Source organism: Nuphar pumila, chromosome 1, assembly GCF_984573655.1.
Source record: "Nuphar pumila chromosome 1, dmNupPumi1.hap1.1, whole genome shotgun sequence".
Taxonomy (NCBI): domain Eukaryota; kingdom Viridiplantae; phylum Streptophyta; class Magnoliopsida; order Nymphaeales; family Nymphaeaceae; genus Nuphar; species Nuphar pumila.
Genome location: NC_143249.1, coordinates 988,492 through 1,009,100, shown reverse-complemented (window position 1 = coordinate 1,009,100; position 20,609 = coordinate 988,492). Strand labels below are relative to the sequence as shown.

General features: G+C 37.3%; 1 non-coding gene across 1 annotated transcript; it reads right to left on the bottom strand.

Annotated features, from left to right (window-relative positions):
• Positions 1 to 534: 534 nt before the first annotated feature.
• On the bottom strand, positions 535 to 608 carry TRNAE-UUC (transfer RNA glutamic acid (anticodon UUC)). The gene has a single exon. It is a non-coding gene; the product is annotated as a tRNA-Glu (tRNA).
• Between the last annotated feature and the right edge of the window lie 20,001 nt (positions 609 to 20,609).

The window sequence follows — 20,609 nt, the reverse complement described above, 5'->3', positions numbered from 1 at the left end:
AGAATGTTATCACAGACACAAAATTTGACAACTCCCTGTCAGACTTGGTTTTCACAGTAAACACAGTTCAAACATGGAAAATAAGGGTTGCCTTGTCAAACCATCATGAAATATGGCATTTTCTGACTTCAACACTGTTGAAGTGAAATTTAAATTGACCAGTTATGGATTCACTAGTCTAGTTCTCTTCAGACTTTGCCATATTCTTCAAAGTTAGAGCAATTATTGCTGAGCATATGTTTCATCTTCCTAAAGGTAGTCTTTAGAAGTACAAATTGGCAAACTTATTTTTATGTCCAATAAACATGTTTCAAAACATACTTTGCTAAATGCATCTATGAGGTCTGAATTAGAAGAAGCATATACCCATGGTTTTTAGCAAGGTGGGTGTAACAGCATTATACGTATGATTCGGCCTAAAAACTAACCCTCTAAGAGGCAGTCAACCAAGCCACCGGCTTGACTTTGGTTATTTTTTATTTTAATGAAAGAAACTTTTGTTAATGATGGCAAAAAAAATTACTTAAAATGAGATTCCATTGCCGGGATTTGAACCCGGGTCGCCTGGGTGAAAGCCAGGTATCCTAACCGGACTAGACGACAATGGATTTGTTACATTTGAAGGAATTCAAATTTTATTTAATCATATGATCAAGATATCCTACCACCTTTATTCCGCATCACATATGGTCGTGCTTTGTGACTAAATATATAGTATTCCCGTGACAGTCCTTATGATTTTCTACGGAAAAATCTGTTCGGTGTTTGGTGAGTCTGATAGACTTTGCTTTGACTCTCTGGGATTTTCTTTCCCCCTCCACTATCACCTATTGGGTGTTAAAGGTGCATGTTTTACCGAGAGAGTTGCTTGGGATATCTACCTTCGGTTAATCAACAAGGCTGCTATTAGGGGGTGTCAACGGGTTGGGTTTGGTTGGGGCCCAGGTAGAACCAGACTTGGGACCAATTTTTGGGTATGATATCGGGTCGGATCCAGTTTTAATTGGATCCATTAGAAGAGAAACTATAACCGGACCCGATAAGAACTACATGAACCAGAGCTGGATCATACCCAGTAAAATAATATTTTTATCATTTTTACATTGAAAATTTGTGGGTCTTAATCGGAACTCGGGTCGGGCCCAGGTCTGGTATAACATTTCACAAAGTATACCTGGATCCATGTATTAATCAGACTTTCGGGTCCAGACCCGGGTCTTAATTGGGTCTTATTATTTGTTACCCTGGACCCTATATAGGGTTTGGTGGTTTCCGATGAGAGTGACCCACCCGATTTTGCTTTTCTTGTCATGGATGATCCATGCATATATGGCCAGCCTAGTGCATGTTCATGATAATTATATATCTTTTAATCATGAAGCTAAGCATGGTCCACTTATTTGTTTGAATCCAAGCTCCTACCCCCTTGTTGATCTTGTGAAAAAATCTCTGCAAGTTTGTCTTCTTCTTACTGGAAATTTTGTATTTTTTTACCATGAAGTTCGAAGTGGGTAATCTTCGGGTGGGGTCACAGCCACCCAAGCTCTTAGGGAGCCCACTAGTTAAAGGCACCCGGATGAAGGGTCAACACCTTCTTCCTAAGCCCGTTGCCACTCGAGTGACTTGGGCGGTCGTTATTGGAAATTTTGTATTGCTAGGGAGGAAAACTATTCTCAAAAGAAGATCGTTACCTGAGAACACCCTTTCCCAATGGTTGGAAGGGCCAGAATGGTCTTTAAGCATCCGGTTTCACAAGGCGAGGTCTTGTAGGTGTTGGATTGATTTAGGAAAATCATCTTTCTTTTTTCCAAGATCTGCTCATGCTAAATTATTGAAAAGATAAAAAATAAATAAAGTATAATGCTGAAGCATACTCGAATCCTTCTCTAAACCTAACGAGAGAGGGACAATTTCTTTTTTGATGGGGTGAAAAAAAAAACAACCACTATATATGGTTTTGGGGACCATAACCTAATTGTAACCACTCCATTGTCTTCTTTCAAAATCAGCACATCATAAAATAAAAAATTAACATATGAGGCCACATAAGACATCTACACATTATTATAACCATATCTTATAAGATGTCATATGACCTAACCGTATAAGATCATTTCAAATGAGCTTCTACCTTAGATAGTTTATAATGAGTAATTAACTACATATGTTGGCCTACATAAAATATCTAACAATCTCCCACTTGGGCTACATATGTGGTCATATAATCACGCATTATACAATAACTTTATGAGCTCAATACCACTATCTTTAGGGATGGCAGTGGACCGGGGCGGGCGGGGGACAAGGTCTCCATGCACCCCCGCCCCGTCTCTAAAATGTAACCTTCATCCCCGGTCCACCCCCGTGACGGGGGAGACTTTGGAGCTCCACCCCCGCCCCGTCTCAACATTCTAATCCCCACCCCCGCCCCATCCCCGTCCCCGTCCCCGCCCCGTCCCCATCCCCGTCCCATCCTTGTCCCATCCCCGTCCCTGTCCTGTCCCCGTTTGTCAGATTGCATCACTCTTTGATATTCTACAAAGTCTGTCCTAAGCAATATTACACTATGTCATGATAATGCTTTTTTTCATGAGTGACAGTGCGACATTACCAAGGTTTTGAGTGCGACATTACCCAGGTTTTGAATGGATCACGAAAGGTAACCTTCTTAACCATAAGCATCTCATAGGATTCCAATTAAACTAAAAGACCTTATTGTGGATTCAAAATATATGATATCCAACAGGGGTATCATGTGTTGGATTGGACTTCCACCTAAACCGTGACCCATTGAATTCTCATTTACAAGAATGCTCATCTCAAAATCCAAATGCACCCTGCAAAAAATCCATATGAGGATTTCTTTCCCCAACAATTCATCAAGCAAAGCTTTGTTATCACAACTATTCAACATTAATTGGAAATCTAACCAGAATATCGTAACATCAACAGGAATCACACTGATACCAACAGAAAATCCACATCAAACGACTCTTCAGAAATAAAAAAAATGCATAGAGAATCGAGTTGCAATCGAATCACGTAGTCAACACAAATCTACTGTACACAACATATACAAAACTCAACCACAGACCCGTAACAAGACGATACAAAACCGATAAACGATATTTTAAAAACCCTAATTTCGCTATAAGAGTTCTGGCACAGATCGACTTAGAAAGAACGAAACGATATCACAAGCCTAAGAGAAGCGAAGCAAAGAAACAGGAAGACGGTGAGGAGAGGGGTCGGCGACGATGCTGCTCCGACGATGCAAGGCCACAGACAGGGAAAGGAAAAAGAAAAGAGGGAGGAGATGGCACCACAGAGGAGGCTCACGGCAGTGGCACAAGGTAGCGGCAGAGATGGAAGGAGGGAGAGATCGTGTTGACCAACGGTGGTCGGTGTCGGCAAACGATGGTCGGTGTCGGCCAACGGTGGTTGGCGACGGCCAATGGTGGTCGACGATGACCCAACTCCAATGATAATGCGGATGGGGAAGGGGAAGAGGTGACGGCCCGGCTCGGCGGCTCCAGGGTTAGGAAATTACGGAAGGGAGTTAGGGTTAGTAAACAGTAAGAAAAATATAAAGGGTTGGGGGCGGGGATGGGGCGGGGCCGGGACGGGGATGGGCCGGGACGAGGATGGGCCGGGGGCGGGGTGGGGATGTGCCGGGGCGGAGCAGAGCGGGGGAACGTGCCAGTCCATCCCCGCCTCCACCCCCGGACGAGGATGGATTTTAACCTTCGTCCCCACCTCCATCCCCGTTTTATACCCTCCATCCTTGGTCCAAACGGGGCGAGGCAGAGCAGGGCCCCGCTTTCCCCCGATCCACTGCCATCCCTAACTATCTTATCAGATGACATCTCTAACAATCAGATTCATTGATCATGTCAACATAGAATTAAAGCGATTTTCATTACAATCATCGTAAATAGACCCATCAATGATAAGATATATTGATATAACCAACAATATAGATCAAGTATGAATGTCAATCATGGAAATTATATGTAATGTGATATGAACATGCCTATTTTCAACTGGTTCTGCCTTATTCTTTAGTGAGATCACAATAAACGAGTGCAGAGTGAAACTGGAACTTGAGCCTTGTACTGCAGTAACAAAATAAAATTTTATTTTATTTAAGAATATACAAATACAAACTCCCACTAAACCAACATATTATTAAATGATACAATAACCATTCTAGCGGTATGCTCGTGAAAGACCTTGGGTGGTAAACATTAGATAAGTGGATCCACAATCACGGAGTTTGTGCCAATATTTTTAATAGATATTTGACCATTCTGCATTCTTTCTTTAACAACAAGGAACTTAATGTCTATATGTTTTGACTTTGATGATCTCCTGTTGTTGTTGGAATATAGTATTGCCAAATTATTATAAAAAAAAAATCTTTAATGGTCTTTCAATGTTATCTAAAATCTGCAGCCCAGTAACAAAATTACACAACCATATTCCATGAATGGATGTCTCATAACAAGCTACGAACTCTGCTGCCATAGTGAAAGATTAAATGAGTGTCTGCTTAGCACTCCTCCAAGAGATAGCTTCTCCAACCAACAGATAAACATAATCCAACGTGGATCTACGACTATCTTGGCACCTAAGAAAGTCATAATTAGAATACTTAATGATATTTAATTGATTTGACTTCATGTATGTGTGCATGTAATCTTTTATTTTTTGTAAGTACCGCATAACCCATTTGGCTCTTTCCAATGATCCATTCCCGGGTTACTCAAATATCTACCTAACATCCCAACAATGTATGCTATATCCGGACGTGTACACACTTGAGCATAGATAAGACTCCCTACAACTTATGCATAGAGAATCTTTTTCATATCCTTAACTTTAAACTGGAGTTTTGAGCATATAGCGAGACTAAACTTGTCTCACTTAGCAACAGGGGTGTCACCTGGTTTATAATTCTTTATGTTAAATCTATCGAGAATCCTTTCGATATAACACTTTTGTGATAATCCAAGAATACCTTGAGAATGATCTTGATCTATTTGAATTCTTAATACAAAAGAGGTGTCACCAAGATCTTTCATTTCAAATTTCTTTGTTAGAAATTTCTTGGTTTCATACAATAAGCCTATATCATTACTGACAAGTAGTATGTCATCGACATATAAAACCAAGAAAATGTATTTACCCTCATTGAATTTATGGTATATGCATTTATCAACCATATTCATCTCAAAACCAAATCAGAGGACTACTTGATGAAATTTATTATACCATTGACAGAAAGCTTGCTTGAGTTTATAAATGATTTTTTTAATTTGCAAACTATTTTCTTTTCATTGCCTGCGATAAAATATTTTGATTGCACCATATATATTGTCTCATCAATGTCACCATTAAGAAATGCAGTCTTTACATCCATCTGATGTAGTTCTAAATTAAAATGAGCCACAAGTGCCATCATTATTCTGAAAGAGTCTTTCATAAAAACTGGAGAGAAAGTCTATGTATAGTCAATACCTACCAATTGAGTAAACCCTTTTGCAACAAGACATGCCTTATATCTTTCCACATCACCCTTTGAATCCCTCTTGGTTTGAAATATCCATTTGCAACTAATGGGTTTCACACCTTTAGGTAATGAGACAAGATGTAACGACCCAACTCATACCCGTTAAAAAAATGTTTTTTTTTTAAACATTTTCAGAGACTCGGAGCTTTTACAGTCATAACCAATCCACAACCACAATGGATCTTACATTACCATCAACAAAAACAAACCAACTTCATTAATTAAATCATAGTCTAAGAACATATGCAAATGAATATAATATGGCAAAAAAGGTGGAGTCACTCTGTCTCTAAGTAAAACTGTCAAGCAGTCGTATAGCCCTCGTAGTAGCAAGTTTCCTCATTGGGTTTGAGAGGTTGTGAAAACATAAAAATAGGGGTGTCGAAATCATAGATTCTGCATACGAGTCTCTCTAATGAATTAAATAAGTAAAAATAATATAAATAAGATTTATTTAATATTTTACATGGATACAATTACAACAAAATCATTATTCAAATAATCATTCATGCAATAGAGAATAATTATTAAGTAAAATTAAATAATTATTAAATAATAAAAAAACATATATTAAATAATATGAAGCAACTATTATGCACTATGAGACAATTATCATGCATTAAGGAGAACCATTAATATAACATAAATAAGAAAACTGGTAATCATGCATGATCTAATGCATAACAAGAATATATATGATATCAATGCACATGCATGAGTAACTTATTATCTTTTATCAAAGTTTTTTTTATATGCATGCTCCTATTAAATGCATACAAATTTAGTTCATCTTTTTATTACTATAACCCGTGGATACTCAAAATGGGTACAATAATTTTTGAGGTCAAGTTAAGTTCTCAGTTGTAGCTTAGCACACAATTTGTATTTTATTATTGGGTTCTACACTTAACCCTCGACCGATATCAGAAATCAACACCATCCATCAAAACATTAGAAATCAACATCTTATGCTAGGACACCAGGAAAATCGACATCCATTGATGTCACTTTCTTGGTATATCAATAACAACAATTGTGTCTACATACCACTTCAAGGCAAAGTGATAAAATCTTCCTAAAATCATGGTTGGTAGGTGAAATACCTAGTTGGGTTTAGGGACACAAATGCATATGAAGTTTTAGTATCATCGCGGTTTCCCAAAACTGAATACAGGATTCTCACACTAAAGAAGGGACATCCAGGAAAAATATTAATTACATTATTTTTACTTTTTTTATCTTTTTATGAAAAAAATAATTTCTTTTAATTTTTTATTTATTTTACAATTCAACATGCAAAACACCACAACTTATGTTTCGCAAATCAACATGTAAAACTCATCATGAGACCACAGTCTGTGGTAACATAAAATAGTGCAACTAATTCAATAATCATTAAGTTGATTTGTGATGGATAAAAAAACTAAACATGAAGCAATACCTACTCAAGGCCTACACGGCCTACGGTGATCCACTTTTGACCATCAAATGCATCTAATACAAAAACCATGATAAACATGCTACTTATGCATTCATTTAATGTACTTCAAATTGCACATTCACATATGCTAAACAAGAATGTTCATGAACAACAATTTTCATATGCATGTGTTCACATGATCATATGCAGTTATATATATATATATATATATATATATATATATATATATATATATATATATAGCAGTTTGGCCAACTAGACCCAACCAACCCAGTCGGTTTGGGCTCAGACCTTGCTCAGCCAATCTAGTCGGATGGGTCGAGTCTGATCCATTGCCCAGTCGATCCAAAGAGTCGGTTGGGCCCAATAAAAAAACATTTTAAAATATATATATATATATATTGCAGACACCTGGCCCATTCGACCCAGTCGGCTGGGTCTGTGCACTACAAAACCACACTCAGCCGACTGGCACGACTGGGGGTCAAACTGAGCTACCTGCCTAGCCAAATCAGGGGCTCGACTGGGCTGTCTAGCAGCAAAATAAAATAATTATTTTATTTATTCTTTTTGCTGTATATATATAATTTTTTTTCTTTTATTTGGGTCCCAATCCCAGCCTGAACAGTCTGCTGGGACTGGACAATCGTCTGTCCCATCCCAAACAATAATCACATCAAGTCTGATTTTTTTCCTTAAATAGACATATATATATATTTTGTCATGGTTTAGATTTCGATTCCAAGAATCGCTGTCCCTTGCTAACCTATCCGGATCCATCCACTAGTTCAGTGGACAAATTTGTCAAGAATGAACAGAATGGACAAGGGTGTGGATCTGTCCAGATCGGCCCACCATCACATTGGTCAGATCTGTCTGCTCAATTTATGGGACAGATCTGTCCAAATATATATTTATATACATATGTTCCACATATATATAAATATACATAAATATACATAAATATATGCATGTAAACTAGCATATGAATTAAGTATACATATTCTAAGCATGTATACATCAATTTCCATGGATCAAAGCATGTAAATCTGAAATAAATCTATGGTTTTCCTAAAAAAATATTGCCTAAAGCTTATTGAGGCTCTTTTTCTCATCCAGATCAAAAGAGAACTCCCGTACCTTGTCTGAAGTTTGAAAAAAACCCAGAAGAATCGACGGATGATTGGAGAGGAAGAGGATTTCCTCTTCTTCCTTCTCCTCTTTGTTTCCCTTTTTCCTTTCTCTCTTTCTCTCTTTTTTTTTTTTTGAGCTTATATAGATGGGAGTCCTTCTCCACCCTCTTTCTAATTTTTTAAAATTCTAAATTTGTTGACTTTTTCACCTTCTTTCCTAATTCATGTAGTCTTTCTTCTTTTTAGACTTCTCTACCCTAAGCCTCTCTCAAACTAGTAAGGACTCTTCTAGAGAGTCTAATTAGTTAGCACATTTTAAAATTCATAATTAATTATAATTTTAAAATTAATTAATTATTATTTATTTATCACTAATTAAATATCTAAAAACTTTCATAAGGTACCTTATCCCTCTGGGAGTCTTTTTAACTTTAAATAACTTCGATTCAAACTTAAATATTGAATTTAAAGTTGTATTTTTGTTGGTTATGAATTTTGGATATGGATCTGAATTAAAGATCTAAATCCATATCCAAAATCCATTTGGATTCTGGGTTGGATCAATTCCTAATTAATATGGGTCTTGGACTGAGTCTAGATCCATATTAATTTGGATCATATGTATTGGATCTAATTCGATCCAAAGCTGGACTCGGCCCGTCGAGGCGGTCTTTTTTTGAAAAAATATGATTTTTGGGCCAACCATATTTCGAATTTGAAAAAATAAAATATCATTATACTAAAATTTTTGAGATGCATCTAATGATATATAACTTGAATTTTGCCTCTAAAATTTCCCCGAATTTAACATAAATTTTGCTTGAATTTAAAGGTCAAAAATAAAACTTTTTCCCACCTTTTGGTTGGCTTGTTTAGACCTTATCGATGAGACATGGGCCAAGCTCAGACTTAAAGAACATATGCTTAATATTGAGCCTTTATCGATTTTTCTTCTATGATTGGCAAATTTTTTGAAAATCTCTAATTTGACCAAGTGTGAAAATACATGATATTGCACAAGATCCCATACGTCATTGTCTTTCATGGATTTAAACTCTTCATGCATGACATCGATCCACTTTTGAAAGTTAGAACTTTGTATAGCTTGATGAAGGTTGATTGGACCATCTTTCGTTAAGTGAGTGTCACTTTCATGTTCTTGAAGAAAAACAATATAATCATCTGGAATTGCCCTTCTTCTTTCTCTAATGGATTTCCTCAATGACACTTGTTCTTAAGTTTCTTGAGGTATATCTTGAGGTTGTTGAGTTTGTACTTCAGGAGTAAACTCTCGACTTTGGATAGAGAGATCTTGAGCATTGCCTTGTTCTGGATTTGTTTTAATAATGTCATAAATTGAAATCTGATCATTGTTAACAACAATTGTAGGAAGAAAAACAATATCTTCTTTAAAAGCAATGTATTTTACCTTATCACCTCTCCCAAACTCAAGATCTTCAAACAAACAAGCATTTTTCGTCTAAAAAAGGAACTTATTCACAGGGTCATAAAATTTATAACCCCTAGATCTTTCAGAATATCCAACAAAATAGCAACTAATCATTCTTGAGTCTAGTTTTCTTTCATGTGGCTTATATGACCTTGCCTTAGCTGGACTTCCCCAAATATGAAAATGCTTTATACTAGGTGTTTTGCCTGTCCACAATTCATATAGGGTTTTGGTTACTGATTTAGTTGGTACTCTGTTCAGTATATAAGCTGCAGTCTTTAGAGCCTCTGCCCATAAGGATTTTCGTAAAGTAGAATAACAAATCACACTCATTATCATATCCTTTAAAGTCTTGTTTCATCTCTCAGCAACATCATTAATGTTAGAACTGCTTGACATGGTGTAATGTGGAACGATACCGCATTCCTCTAAGAATTTAACAAATGACCCTGGATATTGTTCAAATGATCCATCATATCTGCTATAGTATTAACCACCACGATCAGATCTGACGGCTTTAATCCTTTTGCTAAGTTGAGTTTCAACTTCAACCTTAAATGATTTGAATACATCCAGTAACTGAGATTTTTCATTAATCAAATATAGGTAGTCATAACGTGAATGACTATCTATGAACATAATAAAATATTGTTGACCATTCTATGAAGTTGTAAAAAATGTCTCACAAATATCTGTATGAATAAGTTCTAAGACGTTTGTTCTTCTATCGACACCTATTTTCTTTATGTTTATTCATTTTTCTTTTATGCACTCAATATAAACCTGAAAGTCAGTGAAATCAAGGGAATCAAGAATTTCACTTATTACAAGCTCTTCTATTCTTTGTTTAAAAATGTGACCTAAGAGCGTCTGCCATACGATAGCAGAATTTGCATTGGTTAATTTTTATTTTATACCACGTGAACTTGCATGCAAGGTTTCATGATATGAGACAACATTATCATATAAATATAGGCTATCGAACATAAATAAAGAACCAGTTCCAATAAGATGTGTATTGAGAAACAACTTAAATTGACCATTTTTAGATAAATAAGAATAACCAAATTTGTCTAATACAAAAATAAAAACCAAATTCTATCTGAATGATGGTACAATGTATGCTTCTTTCAAATCTAAATAACAACCAATCTTTAATAATAACCTAAAAGTTCATATTGCCTCAACTTGAACTGATTTACCATCGCCCATATAGATGAATTTTTTAGCATCAATCGATGTTTGGTAACTTAGGCAACTCTTCATAGATACACTTATGTGAGTGGTAGCAACAAAATTCATCCATCAAGTGTGCTTGAGTACAGAAGTTAAATTAACCTCAGAACAAACCAAAGCAAGGAGAGTATCTTTCTTTTCATGCTAAACATCATATTTGGTACAATTATTCTTTATGTGACTCTCGTTCTTGCAAAAGAAACAACTGAACTTTGCATCCTGATGTTTCTTCTGCAATGGAGGGTCTACTACAACTTCTTTACCCTTTTTCCTTTTCTTATATTTTTCTTTAGAGGTAACTATCAAGTGCATACTTTCTGTCTTTTTTTACTTTATTCTTTCATCTTCTTGCACACAATAGAAAATGAGCACATTTAGAGTTCATTTATCCTTTTGGCAGTTATAACTGACCTTAAATTGACTGTATTGTACAGGAAGAGATATCAAAACTAAATGCACAAGTAAGCCTTGAACAACTCTAACTTTAGTGCCTTTAGTTTTGAAGCAAGATGATACATTTCTATGATGTACTCCCTTATGTTCCCTTTACCTTTATACCTCATTGAAACAAGACTTGCAAAGAGAGAACTTGTATCAACCTTTTCGTTTTTAGCAAAACATTTCTTAATTTCTTCAAGGAACTTCTTGACATTAACTTCTTTAGACATAGCACCCCTGAAGGTTTCTAGAATTGCAAGTTTCATGATCATAAGACTCATGCGATTTGATCAATCACACTTTTCATGGTTCCTTTTATCCTCAGCGAAACTCCTATTTGTGAGAGCAGGTAGTTGATCCTCTCGAAGTGTAAGATTCAAATCCATAGACTCGAGAACAATCATAACATTCTCTTTCTAGTTTTTGAAGTTTGTGTCATTCAAAATATGGATTGAATTGATATTTGTAGATATTGTAGAAGTAAAAAAAATTACTAAATCAAGAACAAAATAAACCACAATAAGCTCATAATCAATATACATATTTACATGCATTAACATTAATTAACATATTTAAACTGTGGTGAACACCATCACAAGATACCCAACATAACATTGACATTTAGTCTTTGGACAGAAATGTCAACTTATAAGTGATACTCTTATTATACTAATCAAACATGGACAATTAATTGTATCAAAGAACAAGCCTTTTTTTGGACCGACTCATTGTTCACATGTAAAACTTGATAGTCATCTCATATTTATTATTGAAAGTATATTTGAGCTTAGCCAAAAAGTAATCTTCCTTTAGACCGATCACTATTCACATGAATTTCAAATATACAAACATCTTAATAGTCCAAACAAGTCAATATTCACAAGAGAGGTTACTTTGGTAACATGTTGTTTCAATCAACTCATTTTAGAATATTGGAATTTTATTCCAAAGAAGAATACCAAAGTTTGAATATTATATGTAATAGTATGCATATATATAAAAAACTAAATCCATAATTCAAATTAGGTCAAAAATATCCGAAGTTAATCCACTAAAATGACCCAAATGGCATACCAAATGGTTTGGATTCCAAAAAAAAAAATCCTTTTTATGGTCCAAAATGCATGCTTAAGGGTCTTAGGCTGGCAGATTAGGTCAGATCAAACTCGACCAGTGGGTTGGGTCAAACCTGACCTAGCTCAGATCTGGCCCCACACAAAAGGATAGGGAGGCTGAACCTCGCCCCCTTGCCCACCGTTGGGTCCAAGTCGCCCGATGGTGGTTGGCACAAACGGACGGCCCCAGTCCACCGTCGCCAGATGCTGGCACGACGTCCGACAAGGGCGATGCGGCGGGGGCCATCCAACCCTCCTTGCTGTCAGGTTGCAAAGGGGAATGGTCGATTGGCCCTCCTCCACCTGAGTGTTGCCAGACGGCGTGGGGAGGGTCATTCGACCCTCCTCCGCCTACGCACAACCGTCGTACGTAGGAGGGAGCCATTCAGCCACCCTTCTGAATCCCGAGAGAGGTCGAGGAAGACCATCCGGTCCTCCCTATCTTTTCCTTCCTTGTGCAAGCACCCGACGGTGCCTGTGCATAGCAGGATGTCATCCGACAGTTTGCCCGATGTCGTCCGGTGGTCTGTGGCAACCAAAGGGGTGTGCCATCCCTTTCTGGTTGGTCGTCGGTCCCATCAGCCCTCCAAAGACACTGTCGGGGTGGCATAAATTTTTTTTTTATTGACAACCCCTAATGCTGGCGGTTAAAGAGGGTAAACCAAATCCGATGGGATTCTGGCGACCCAAAAGGAAATATCAAGGCAAAAATCAAATATTGCAACGATTCAACAAGAGCAAGAGGCTCTGATACGAATTGTTTGATTGATTTAGGAAAATCATCCTTCTTTTTTCCTAGATTTGTTAATGCTAAATCATTGAAAAAATAAAAAATAAATAAAGCATAATGCGGAAGCATACCCGAATCCATCGTTGCACCGATAGATCTTGATGGGGTTTGATCTTTCAAAACTTGTATTGGTGGCCTTTCATTCTTCTCTAAACCTAATCAGAGAGGAACAATTTTTTTCTTGATGAGGAGAAAAAAGAAAACATCTATTATATATGGTTTTGGAGAACATAACCTAACTGTAACCACTCCATTGTCTTCTTTTCAATTCAGCCCATCATAAAATCAAAAATTGACATATAAGGGCACATAAAGTATCTACACATTATTATAACTATACTTTATAAAATGTTATATTAACCAATGGTATAAGATCACTTTAAATGGGCATCTACCTTAGATAGTTTATAATGAGTGATTAACTACGTATGTAGGCCCTCTAACAGTGGGAGCTTCATTGGATGCCACAAGAATAGCTCAAGATATTGCTCAACAGTATAACCATGAGGCGAAATATTTTACCTTTCCACTCAGAAGAAAAATATCTAATGAATTGGTATATAAGATGGAGAAATATTTCTTTTCTTGAAATAAACGAGAAAGAGAAAATTTGATTTTGCCCTTTTTGTAACAAAATGCTGCTATGGAAGTTGAGTCTTTTTCTTCCTCCTAATATTCTTAATTATTTGTCTCCTTTCCCACAAGGGCTCCGCTCATCTGATAGGGGGACTTGTGAATGCCACCAAGTTGACTCATGTCACAAGTTGGAAACCCACAAGGTTAAAGATGGGTGTACTCTCTCAAGTTTTGGGTGTACTCTCTCAAGTTTTTTTTTTTTGATAACCAAGCTGAGGTTAGGCAAACCCCCACCAGTTCATTAATCAGCAGATAAAATGTGCAGCTTACAAAATTTCACCCATCTAACAATGGGTGCCAAATTAGGGGGTGGGGGTGGGGGTGGTCTTTCCATGTTTTTGCCATTCCCCTTCTACCTAACTTCGCTAAATATCTCACAAAAAAATGTGATTTGCAGCAGCTATAACTAATTTTGATTCTTTGATATGTAGAAAGTATCAACTAGTTCACCTCGGATTCCCTTCCAAAGTTTTCCAAAGTCTGAGCGAGCTCCACCCTGCTTGTTTTAATGATTGCTTTTCCTGCAACACCCGTGTCATTTAGGATATTATGCCATGCATTCCATCTTCCCATCTTAGGAGCAGCAGCCAGCTTCTACAATGTAACCACTGGGATCGATCACCGAGTATCCTATATGTCATCCCTGATGGAATATACTCTGTATGTAAAGTTTGTCCACCCCCTTTTGGGATCCCATGACCGCAGGTATCGCCACTGGGTGCTCTGAATGCCTTAAGATGAGCATCACTTACTCCCTCATTGCATAAGTCACTTCTTTTGTTATTTGCGGTATGAATTTGGATGATGTTTCAAATATTGCTTTATTTCTTTTCCACCATATCATCCATATGATTACATGGAAGGTGATATCCCAGCTGATTTGAATCTTTTTTGTTTTTTTAAAACTACTTGTCCATCTGACCAAATCCCCTTTCATATAAATACTTGGGTTCCAGTGTTTGCCAAATATGTTGGAGATGGATTTCTCTATGCGAGTTACCCAACATCTTAAAAATAGGTGATTATCGCTTTCTTCCTCCTTTTTACAAAAGCTACACATGCTTGGCATTTGAAACCCCAAGTTTTATAATCATGTTTGGGTTAATTAGCAACTTGCCATCCATTGCCACTCTTAACGTGATACCGGCTCTTGTGTGTGTGTGTGTGTTATTCCATACCTTTCTAAAGAGATGATGTGGCTGCCCTAATAGCCTCCCATCCACTTCTCATCGAGAATTCACCCTCCAAATTCCATTGTATATCATCTTCCTTCTCGAGCTGCCATACTTGCCTCTCTACCTCCCTTCATGGTTGCTGGGGGAAGTTGCACCCTTACATCTACCAGCTTGATGCTTGGGTGAGAGCCATTATCTATAACTTCTGAAAGTTGAATAATCTAAAAAAAACGTGTCCCCTTAATTGGTCCTCGACGCAATAAGGCTGTGTAACAACGACCGCAGGAACAGAAAGGATATATTCCCAACCATGCACGCATTTGTCGCCCCTGTGGTTATCCGTTATCCAATTAAGCTAATCAATTGTGATGCCAATGTCAAGTTGGTCATTATGATGTATGTCAAACCAGACTAGCTAGTGATGCTTCAACCTATTTATCTAAACAACTAAGTCAGAAATTAGTCGGTTGCAGACCAGCCCACGTAGGACCTTAGTATGAATTGCATTTGGGGCCAAAAATCTTGATTAAAGTTTAAAACAGGGCCTCGAGTTTTAAGGAAAAGTAAAATAGTGATAGTAATAATGGGGTCGGCTAAGGCAGGACCTACCACGCAATTACGTCTATTAGACTTTTGATCTTGGTTCGACAAAAGAGCCCTTTAGGAGCCGATCCAGTCCGCCCAGCGGGGCCTTTGTTCCCCTGGGGTCAGGGGGCGCGGCAATAATATAATGAGCCTTACCCACTTGGACATGTCATCATCCCTTCTTGCATGAGGCTGGATCTTATATATATATATATGATCTAGTGGGCATAACCCTAAGTAATTGTAGCTAGGTGGAGCGGGCATGACCAAATTGACTGGTCGTTGAAGTGCACACCCAATAGGTAGGCTCCAATCTGAACATGCTGGATCTTGATCGCAGTCTGGTTGAGTCCCCTAAATAAAATGGAAAATGTTATTACTATTCCTACTCATAAAAAGGTTACATCCGGTACCAATGATGATTCCATACTATCTAATAAACCTCAAACCCCTACCATGATTTTCTAGCAACTTGTTACGGCTCCGACACTGCAGATGTGACTTCTCTAATTTCTTTATTAATTAAAAGCTTGTTTTCTTTTCTTATTGAGACTTTGACATGTGTAAGAATTATATGTGCATAATTGAGATAACGGTCAGACATTTCATAAGATGACATGGACCGCAATTGGTTTGCAAGAGCAGAATTATATGTGCTTTATTAGTTTATTGTTGACCATTCTAAGAAGCCGTAGGAAAATGACCCACAAATATCGGTATGAATAAGTTTTAAGATGTTTGTTTTTCTGTCGACACTTATTTTCTTTATGTTTGTTCATTTCTCATTTATGCACTCAACACAAACCTGAAAGTCATTGGAATCAAGGGAAACAAGAATTTCACTTGTCAGAAGCCTTTTAATTCTTTGTTTAGAAATATGACCTAAGCACTTGTTCCATAATAAAACAGAATTCTCATTGACTAATTTTTGTTTTGTACCACGTGAACTTAAATACAAGGTTTCATGATATGAGACAACAACATTAAGTAAATATAGGTTATCAACCATAGATAAAGAACCAGTTCAAATAAGATTTGAATTAAGAAACAACTTAAATTGACTATTTTCAAATAAACAAGAATAACCAAATTTGTCTAATGCAGAAATAGAAACCAAATTTTGTCTAAATGATGGTACAATGTATGTTTCTTTCAAATCTAAATAACATTCAGTCTTTAATAATAACCTAAAAGTCTCTATTGCCTTAACTTGAAATTATTTGTCATCGCCCACATAGATGAATCTTTCAACATCAATTGATGTTCAACAACTTAGGCAACCTTGTATAGACACACTTATGTGAGTGGTAGCACCAAAATTCATCCATCAAGTGTGCTTTGGTACAAAAGTTAAATTAACTTCAGAACAAATCAAAGGAGGGTATCTTTTTTTTCACGCCAAGCATGATATTTGGTACAATCCTTTTTCATGTGACCCTCACTCTTACAAAAGAAACATCTGAACTTTGTCCACTGCAGCTTCCTTATCCTTTTTTCTTTTCTTAAATTTGTCTTTAGAAGTAACTGCCAAGTGAGCACTTTATGTCTTTTTTTGTTTCATCATTTCTTCTTCTTGCACACAATGTGAAATGAGCACAGTTAGAGTCCATTTATCATTTTGGCAGTTATAATTGGCCTTAAATTGATTATATTGTGCAGAAAGAGATATTAGAAATAAATGCACGAGTAAATCCAAACAAGTCAATCTTGTGCAGGATTAATTGTCCATGTTGACATCTAGTCTTTTGACAGAAATGTCAACTTGTAATTTTGCCAAACAACAAGCTTTTCTTTGGACTGACTCATTGTTCACATAAAAAACTTGATAATCATCCTATATTTATTACTGAAAGTATATTTGAGCTTAGCCAAACAGTAATCTTTCTTTAGGCCGATCACTATCTGCATGAACTTCAAATATACAAACATCTTAATATTCCAAACAAGTCAATCTTCACAAGAGAGGTTACTTTGGTAACATGTTGTTTCAATCAACTCATTTTAGAATATCAGACCCTTATTCCAAAAAGAATACCATAGTTCAAATTTAATATGTGATTACATGCATATGAACAAAAAGAAAACAAAGTCGTAATCCAAATAGAGTCAAAAATCTATCCCAAATCAACTCTCTAAAGAGGACCCAAAAATTTAAAAAAAAAAATTGTCCGCCTTTTTTTTTATGTCCATAGTCATGCATCTAGGTTTGGCAAATCGGGTCGGTCTGGGCCAAACTCGACCTGTGGGTCAGACCACAGTCGACCTGGGTCGATCCCCGCAAACCAGATGGGGATCGAGCTCGACCGACCGTACGCCGCACCCCGGTCACTTGGCGGTGGCTGGGGTGAACCAAAAGCCCCAACAACCATCATCGAGCGTCAGACGATGTCCGACGAGGGTGACCAACCGGCGAGGGGGGGGGGCTTCTGGCACCCTTGGTCGTCTAAAAATAATGGAAGGGCTGATCGGCGCCTCCTCCGTCTGAAACATTAGTGGGAGAGCCGGATCGGACCTCCCTTCGTTCGAGCGCAACCAAACAGCGCGTGGAGGGCCATTCGAACCTCCTCCGCCTATGCCCTGACGCCGAACGAGAAAAGAAGAGGGGGGGATCCGACCCCTCACCGAAATCGACGAGAGACTGGGGAGGACCGTCTGATCCTCCTTGATATCCATGCAGGCACTCAACGGTGCTTGTACCAAAAGCGAGGACGGTGTCTGGTGGCCTCTGCCACTAGAAGGGCATGCCACCCCCGACTGATCGTCGGTCCCAGCAAAACCCCATCTTACACTGTCGGCTGCGGCGAAATTAATTTTTTTTTATTAACGACTTTTAACGTCAGAGGTCAAAAGAGAAAAACTGAATTCGATGAAATTTTGATGACCCAACAAATGAACAATGGCAAAATAAAATATTTCAACGATTTAACAAAAATAATTGGCTCTGATACCAATTGTTGGTTTCCTTATTAGGAAAATCATAATTCTTGATCGTTAAATTTGTTCATGCTAAATCATTGAAAAGATCTGAAATAAATAAATATAATATAATGTGAAAGCATATTCGAATCCATTATTACACTGATAGATCTTGATGGGTTAGCTATTCCAAAAACCTTTATATATGGCATTTTCTTTCTCTCTAAACCTAACGAGAGAGGGATAATTTTCTTTCTTGACGGAAAGGCAAAAGATAACATTCACTGTATATGGTTTTGAGGACCATAACCTAACTATAACCACCCTATAGTTTTATTTTCAATTCAGCTCATCATAAAATAAAAAATTAACATATGAGAACACATGAGGTATCTACACATTATTATAATCATACTATATAAGATGTCACGTGGTCCAATCATATAAGATCACTTTATATGAGCATTTTCTTATAAAGTTTATAATATGTGATCAATTACCTACGTAGTCCCATACAAAAATTTTAACCATTTACTCTTCAAAAAATAGATTTGATACACTCTAGTTCTAGTTCATGTTTATAACAGATTAAAAAATAAATCTTTGGGTACCATCTAAAATGACACTTTGGACATCAATGGCCACAGTTTGCTCAAACAAGCAATCAATCCTTCTCTAAGTTTGGAAGAGCAATTTGTCCTGGTTCCTAGTCACCAACCTCTGCACCACCCCAGTACCTCAATCCCTCTGACCGACTGTCTATCAACCCCTTACACCCTGATTCAGTGGAATACTTTATCACCAAAAAACCCCTCCCCCATTGCTTGAAACTCCATCTCCACCCTCACCACCATCGTCCCCCACTTCCTCCGGCACCTTAGCAATCAATGTCATCAGAGAGAGAGGGGTTAACATGGGTATAAAAAAAAAACTGTACACATCCTTTTATGATACTACTTTATTTGGTCTCAGCTGCTTTTCTCTTACCTGATTTTCTGATTATTGTCTTATTCAACCAGGATCGGTATGTGTTTTTATATTTCTTTTTTGTTTTTTCGCCTCTTTCTTTCGTTGGTTCCTCATTTTTTTAAATTGTGAAAGCCAGCATTCCTTTCTTCTGGTATCATAGAGCCTATCACTACTTACATTAGGACTCTTTGTTTAGGGTAAAATAGAATTATATACAAGCTTAAGAGTTCCCACTGAGGTGGTATCCCATGTGGCAAGCGGGGTCCTGTGTAAAGCTGAAGGCAAGTTCTGGTAGGGGTCTGCCTAACCCCAGCTTGCCTTTCAAAATAAAAAGGACATCCCGTGCTGTAAGGAACTTTTTCTTTTTATCCATCAAACTATTTTTCACCGTTCCCTGCAACACGTAGGATTGTCGGTCACATAGGCATTTTTACCATTTAGTCAATGGCTAGTGTTGGCTACCTTCGTGGGTAAGGAACCTTAGTGAAAGAATATAATATTATAAGTATATATTATTTTATATGTCAAATTTTATGAGGGTTGAAAAATCAACAGCCTACAATGCATTAAGTTTTCAAACCTCAGATATATTTTTATGTCAAAAAACTATAATCCAAAGGTCGATTCATACTATTTTGACCATGTTGTACACATTCAAGAAGTCAGGATAAAACAACCTTCACCTACAAGTTTTAACTAGGGATTCCTTATACAGGAAGGTAACAAATGCTATCTCTTTAGTCAAACCCTGAATCAAGCAAATATGCAGTACCTTTCCTATATCAATCCGATCTTCTGGTTTAATTAACTGGATCCGGTATCGGTGCCGAATTCTTGCAAGTGTGGGGCCGCAGATCATTCATAGGGTCATCCTATGAGGACTCATATACAGTATTACGGAAAAAAGCAAATTAATGATCATGACGCATTCCTTGGCACCATGCATGCAATCGACCATTGCATTTGTCGACTGTAGGAGCTACTTCCCTCGTTTCTTTATATAACCTAGCTATGTAGGAGTAGGACACTTCCCCACAGGGAAATTCTAACAGGAAGCAGAAGACATATGCTCACCGCTTCCTCTTTATCAGCTATTCAAATTCATGAAAGGAGAGCTAGCCGGCATCACGTCAATCGAATCCCATCTTCTTTT